Raw genomic sequence first — 8171 nt, 5'->3', positions numbered from 1 at the left:
GGAGCCCGATGCGGGACTCGATCCCAGGACGCTGGGATCATGACCTGAGCCGAAGGCAGCTGCTTAACCAACTGAGCCACCCAGGCGTCCCAGAAAAATGTCAGTTTTATTGAAAAACAAACTTTTGGCTGCCCTTCATAGACCAGAGATGATTCTGCCATGGAAATGGATTTTCTAATTTCAGTGGGAAAGATGAGACACAGGTAGCACAATCCAAGTAGCTGGAATTAACCTTCAAAGGTAAAGTAAGAACACTAGCTTAATTGACAGATCGGGAATTAGAATTGTTTTAACTGCAGATATTTTGATGGCAGTTAATTGTTCATGGCATCCCATGACTGAAAAATCAAGGAAATTTGTGAAGGCCTCATGAGACCTGTGAAATCAAATGAATTTGGTTTTGTTAAACAAACATTGCTTAAGCCAATATGATATATGAAAATCATGATGACTTATACAATTTCTAGTTCTGAATCAGTAACAGATCCTTGAAGTAAATGAAGACCACATGTAAGTAAGGAAGAACCTTGCAATAAAATCACAAGGATATATGGTAACTGTCCCTTCTTGTTTTTCTAAGCCATCTAACTCCACACTGAGTAAGGGTAAATGTGCAGAAAATTCAGATGTAATTGAACACTGACCTGGGTTAATGTCAATATCTAGAATGAGAACAGTACTTCAGTTGCTGTTCCTCATAGTTGGAGCTTTGAAGATCACAAAATAAATGCATTTTGGACTTAATTTGTATCCTGGTTGATTTTGTGTTTCTTTGATTTCTTTCCTTGTAACTGACCGATTGAGTGGTGTACTAGAAATGCTTATCATATCTCAGAAATGTAATACTAACACCTGACCAATGGAGTGTAGATTCTTACTGAAATGACCAAATAGAAATCTCTTGACATCCTCATTCCTATCAAAACAAATCAAATTTTTAAAAAGCATGTATTTTAAGAGACTTTACAAAAATAAAAAAACAGACCCTGTTTATCTTTTTTTTCCACAAAATACATTTTCCCAAGTCTTCTTCAGTTTATTTAAAGATAATGGACAGGAGTTAAGATGGTGAGCAGTAAAGGCACACTATTTTGCCTCATCCCTTGAACACAGCTAGGTTAATATCAAATAATTCTTAAAATCCGAGATATAAATGCTAACAGAACAAACTGCAGAAGTAGAGGGAGAAAAGTAGCCACATCACAGAAGGTAGGAGGTGCAGAGACATTATTCTGGGAAGAAAAGAATCTCAAGTGATAAGGATTGGAGGGAGCCGTGATATCAGAGAAAGGAGAGAGAGAAACAGAAAGCAGTGCACAAGGGATAGCACAAGAGGAACACTTGCCTAAAACTATTGACTAGAAAAAGGAGAAGACCTGATTATTGCAGGTTTTTACAAGCAGTGGAGCTCAAAGTCTGAAGTTTTAGAAGTCTTTGGGGTCATGCTTGGCGGGCTTATTGGTGTTCATGTGGGGAAGGAGGCCAGAGACTTGGCAGCAGACTGTGGTTTGAGGATCCCCTGGGTCATACTGGTAGAGAGAGTTCCCCCTCTTGGAGTGCAATTGGGAGAGGTGGCATGGTATCGAAGGGGACAAAAGAGCTGGCAGGCACCAACATGCTGCCTCATTCATTAGCACAAGGACAGAGACCCCAGCTAACATGGTCAGCTAACCTTGATGCCAGCTTTTTGCTGAGCTTTAACATAACATACCCATAAAAAAAAAATGGTGACCAGACTAAATGGTAAGACAGGAAATCACCCCCCCCCCCAAAAAAAAACAGGAAAAAGTCATGGCTAGGAATCTAGTCATAATAGATGTAAGTAATATGCATGAAACAGAATTTAAAACAAGAATCATAAGGATGCAAGCTGGACTTGAGAAAACACAGAGGACACTAGAGAATCCTTTACTGCAGAGATGAAAGAACTAAAAACTAATCAGGCCAAAATAAAAATTGCTATACCTGAGATGCAAAACTGGATGCAGTGACAATAACGATAGATGAAGCAGAGGAACAAATCAGTGATATAAAAGATAAAATTAGAGAAAATAATGAAGCTGAAAAGAAGAGGGAATTAAAAGTATTGGATCATAAATGTAGACTTAAGGGATGCAGTTACTTCATAAAGTATAATAACATTCATATCATAGAAGTTTCAGAGGAAGAAGAGGGGGAAAAGGTGCAGAATGTCTATTTGAGCAAATTATTGATAAAAACTCCCTTATCTGGTGAAGGAAACAGTCATCCAAATCCAGGAAGCACAGTGAAATCCCATCAAACTCAACAAAAGCCAATAAACACTAAGATGTATATTGTAGTAAGATTTGCAAAATATAGAAGTAAGGAAAAAGTTCTGCAAAATAGGGAAACAAAATCTCTAACCTACAAGGGAAGACAAATCAGACAGCAAAAGAATCTTTCCACAGAAACCTGACAAGCTGGAAGACAGCGACATGATATATTCAACTTGCTAAAGGGGAAAAGTATACAGCCAAAATACTTTATCAGTGAGGCTTTCATTCAGAATAAAAGGGAAGATAAAGAGTTTCCCAGAAAAACAAAAACTAAAGGAGTTTGTGACCACTAAACCAGCCCTGCAAAAAATAGTATAGGGGCGCCTGGGTGGTTCAGCGGGTTAAATCCTCTGCCTTTGGCTCAGGTCATGATCCCAGGATCCTGGGATCAAGCCCCACATCAGGCTCTCTGCTTGGTGGGGAGCCTGCTTCCCCCTCTCTCTCTGCCTGTCTCTCTGCCTACTTGTGATCTCTGTCTGTCAAATAAATAAATAAAATCTTAAAAAAAATAGTATAGAAGACACTTTGAGTGGGAAAGAAAAACCAAAAGCAATAAAGATTAAAAAGAAACAGAGACAATTCTCCAGAAACAGCAAGTTTACAGGTAATACAATGGCAGTAAATGCGTTTTTTTTTTTAAGATTTTATTTATTTATTTGACAAGCAGAGATCACAAGTAGGCAGAAAGGTAGACAGGGTGGGGGGATGGGGGAAGCAGGATCCCTGCTGAGCAGAAAGCCCAATGTGGGACTCAATCCCAGGACCCTGAGATCATGACCTGAGCCAAAGGCAGAGGCTTAAACCCACTGAGCCACCAAGCACCCCCAATGGCAGTAAATTCTTATCCACCAATAATTACTCTGAATGTAAATGGACTAAATGTTCCATTTAAAAGATACAGGGAGAATGGATTAAAAAATAAATAAGACCCATCTATATGTCACTTACAAGAGACTCATTTTAAACCTAAAGACACCTCTAGATTGAAAATGAGGGTATGGAGAACCATCTATCATGTTAATGGATGTCAAAAGAAATCCAGAGTAGCCATACTTCTGTCAAACAAACTAAGTTTTAAACCAAAGACTAAAAAGAGATGAAGAAGGGCATTATATCATAATAAAGGGGTCTATCCACAAGAAGACTAACAATTATAAATATGTATGCCCCAAATTTGGGAGCACCTAAATATATAAATCAATTAATAACAAACATAAACTCATTGATAATAATGCAATAATAGTAAGGAACTCTATCATCCCACTCATTGCAGTAGATATATTATCCGAGGATAAAATCAATAAGAAAACAATGGCTTTGAGTGACACACTGGACCAGATGGATTTAATAGATATATTCTAAAGCAGCAGAATACACTTTCTTTTCGAGTGCACATGGAACATTCTCCAGAACAGATAACAAACTGGATCAAAAATGAGACTTCAATCAGTACAAAAAGACTGAAATCATACCATGCATGTTTTTAGACCACAATGCTATAAAACTTGAAGTCAACTACAAGAAAAAAACTTGGGAAGACTACACATACATGGAGGTTAAATAACATTCCACTAAAGAATGAATGGGTTAACTAGGAAATTAAAGAAGAAACTAAAAAGAATACATGGAAGCAAATGAAAATAAAAACACAATGGTCCAAAATCTCTGGGATGCTTCAAAGGTGATTATAAGAGGGAAGTCTATAGCAATAGAGGCATACTTCAAGAAACAATAAAAGTCTCAAATATACAGTCTAAACTTACAACTAAATAAGCTAGAAAAAGAAGAGTAAATTTAGACTAAAGCCAGCAGTATAAGGGAAATAATAAAGAATAGATAAAAAAATAAATAATATAAAAACAAAAAAAAAAAGTAGATCAATGAAACTGAGAGCTGGTTCTTTGAAAGAATTAATAAAATTGATAAACCCCTAGTCAGACTTATCAGAAAGAAAAGAGAAAGGACCCAAATACATAAAATCATGAATGAAAGAGCTCATGACCAACACCAAAGAAATATACACAATTATAAAAGAATAGTATGAAAAATTATATGCCAACAAACAGGATGATCTAGAAGAAATGGATAAATTCCTAGAAATATAAACTCCAAAATTGAAACAGGAAGAACGATAATTCCAGCAGACCCATAACCAGGAAAGAAATTGAATCAGTTATCAAAAATCTCCCCAACAAACCAGAGTCCAGGGTAGAATGGCTTCTCAGGGGAATTTTATCAGACATTTAAAGAAGAATTAATACCAATACTTCTCAATATATGTAGAAAAAGCATTTGGCAGGATACAGTACCCATTATTGATAAAAAGCCTCAACAAAGTAAGGATAGAAGGAACATGCTTCAGTATCATAAAGAACATATATGAAAGACCCACAACTAATATCATCCTCAATGGAGAAAGACTGAGAGCTTTTCCTCTATGCACAGGAAGAAGACAGGAATGTCCACCCTCACCATTGTTATTTACCTAGTACTGGGATTTCTAGCCTCAGAAATAAGACAACAAAAAGAAATAAAAGGCATCCAAATAAGTGGGGAAGAAGTCAAACTTTCACTATTTGTAGACAACATGATAGTCTATGTAGAAAACTTAAAAGAACCTGAAAGACTCCACAAAACAATTGCTAGAACTGATACACGTGATATAAAATCCATGTACAGAAACTTATTGCATTTCTATACACTAATAATGAAGCAGTAGAAAGAGAAATCAAGAAATTGATCCCTTTCACAATTGTACCAAAATCCATAAGATACCAGTAATAAACCTAACCAAAGAGGTAAAAGATCTCTATGTTGAAAACTATAAAACACTTATGGAAGAAATTAAAGAGGACCCAAGGAAATGGAAAAATATTTCATGTTCATGGGTTAAAAGTATTATTTTAAAGTATTATTAAAATCTCTATGCTACCCAAAATGACCGACACAGTCAATGCAATCCCTATCAGAATACCACCAACATTTTTCACAGAGCTAGAAAAAACAATCCTAAAATTTGTACAGAACCAGAAAAGACCCAGAATGGACAAAGCAATTTTGAAAAAGAAAAAAAATGGGAGGCATCACAATTCTGGATTTCAAGTTATATTACAAAGCTATAGTCATCAAAACAGTATGGTACTGGGTGCTGTTCTTGAGTGGTTTTGTTGGATAAATATCCAAGTATTAATTTCAGCTCATGATATCAGGGTTGTGAGATAGAACCCTATGGTAGACTCTGTGCTCAGCAGGGGGTCTCCTTGAGACTTGCTCTCTCCCTTTCCCAAATAAATAAATAAATCTAAACAAAACAAAACAAAACAAACAAACAGACAAAAAACCAACAGTATGGTACTGGCACAAAAACAGACACAGATTACTGGAACAAAGTAGAAAACCCAGAATTTGACCCACAACTATATGGTCAACTGATCTTCGACAAAGCAGGAAAGAATAGCCATCGGAAAAAAGACAGTCTCTTCAACAGAGAGTGTTAGAAAAGTGGACATCACAGTAGAAGAATGAAACTGGACCACTTTCTTAAAGCAAGCACACAAATAAGTTCAAAATGGATGGATGAAAGACCTAACTGTGAGATAGGAAACCATCAAAATCCTAGGGCAGAAATGAGGCAGCAACCTCTTTGACCTTGGCCACAGCAACTACTTATTATACACATGTCTGGAAGCAAGGGAAACAAAAGCAAAAATGAACTATTGAGACTTCATCAAGATAAAAAAATTTCTGCACAGTGAAGGAAATAATCAACAAAACTAAAAGACAGCCTATGGAATGGGAGAAAATATTTGCAAATGATATATATGATAAATAGTACTCAAAATCCATAATTTATCAAACTCAACACCCAAAAAAGATATAATCCAGTTAAGAAATGGACAGGAGGCATGAATAGACATTTTTTCCAAAGAAGATGTTCAGATGGCCAACAGACACGAAAAAAGATGTTCAAATCACTCATTATCAGGGAAATACAAATCAAAACCACAATGAGATTCCTGACAAAATGGCTAAAAGTAACATCTCAGGAAACAATGGATGTTGAAGAGGATGCAGAGAAAGAGAAGCTCTTAAATTGTTGGTGGGAATGCAAACTAATGCAGCCACTCTGGAAAATAGTATGGAGGTTCCTCACAAAATTAGAAGAGAACCACTCTATGACCCAGCAATTATAATACTACTTACTTACCCAAAGAACACAAAACCAGCCAAATGTCCATCAACTGATGAATGGATAGAGAAGGTGTGATTTTATATATATACATACACACACACATATATATATTTATATATATGTACACACACACATGTATATACATACACGGGAATATTAGTCATCAAAAAGAATGAAATCTTGCCATTTACAATGATATGGATAGATCTAGAGATTATTATGCTAAGTGAAATTGGTCAGTAAGAGAAAGACAAATACCATATCATTTCACTTGTGTAGAATTTAAGAAACAAAAGAAATAGTGGAAGGGGGAAAAAGAGAGAAAGGGAAGGAAAGCATAACAGAATCTTAACAGAATAAATTGAAGGTTGACAGAGGAGAGGTGGGTAGGGGATGGGCTAAATGAGTGATGGGTATTCAGGAGGGAGCTTGTTGTGTTGAGCTTTAGGTGTTATATGTTAGTGATGAATCACCAAAGTGATGAATCACTAAATTCTACTTCTGAAACAAATATTACACTATATGTCAACTAACTAGAATTTAAATGAAAATTTGTGAAAAAAGACAATGGACATAATTAGTTGAATACTACATGGATTTGCATTATTATTTAGGAAGATTAGATTTGGTTATGAAGCAGTAGATAGCATGATTCATTGTATTTTAAGGTTTATATGTGAAGGAAAATCATCCAGGGTTAATTAATGTGAAACTTAAATTATTAACTCTAGTCAATTAAAATATAATTGTTTTTATTTTTTGATTTATTACTAGTGAGGTTGCACTATTCTAATTATTCTTTTCTAGCTATTGGTTTATATACTTTTCCTACAAATATATTATGGGGTGCTATTTTTCTTATTAGCTTATTTTAAACTGAGAAATATCCCATTATAATTTCTTTCCAGATACTCATTTGTTTTTGTTTTTTACTCTGTTAGTTTTTTCTTTTCTTTTTTATGATTTTTAAAAATCCATTTTAGAGAGAGAAAGAGAGCATGAGCTGGAGGGGAAGAGGAGCTGAAGGGGTAGAGGGTGAAGGAGAGAGAACCTCAAGCAGATTCCGTGCTGGGCCTGGAGCCAATACAAGGCTTGATCTCATGTTCCTGAGGTCATTAATCAACTGTACCACCCAGGACCCCAAATGTTAGTCTCTCTATAAAAATTGAATTAGCTGTTATGTTGTGAAATCTGTCACATTTTCTTAACATAATTTTTATTTTGTTTGGAAAGGCTTTTCTCAACATAAGGTTTTCAATAAAATCACCAAAGTCATCTTGGTATTATTTTTCTTATATTAAATCTTCAATCTTAATTCTTACCAGGAAAGTTAATACAGTGTGGTGATTTTACTTCACCATATAAAAATTTTCCCCATTCTTCTTTAGCAATAAGAACTCACTCAGCAGAGGCAGATTTAAGGCTACTATTAAACTTCCTATTTAAATCAAAATAATGGTTATGATGAAAGAAAAATACAAATTTTTTTTAAAGTGAGCATATAATTTTTAAGACTGAGAGATTGCTTTTAATTGGCTGATGTACCATTTAGATGAGTGCAAAACAGGCTCTTGCTGAGAGAGCTGTAACTTTTATGAAACTAAGAAATTACTCCTATAGGTCTGATTAAAGCAGATATTTGTGATTGAGAAGACCATGTTCTTATGTGCATATTTACAGTA

The sequence above is a fragment of the Mustela putorius genome, unplaced genomic scaffold (assembly GCF_011764305.1).
Source record: "Mustela putorius furo isolate JIRA1106 unplaced genomic scaffold, ASM1176430v1.1 tig00003974_pilon_pilon_pilon, whole genome shotgun sequence".
NCBI classification, from domain to species: domain Eukaryota; kingdom Metazoa; phylum Chordata; class Mammalia; order Carnivora; family Mustelidae; genus Mustela; species Mustela putorius.
This window is presented reverse-complemented; position numbering follows the sequence as displayed.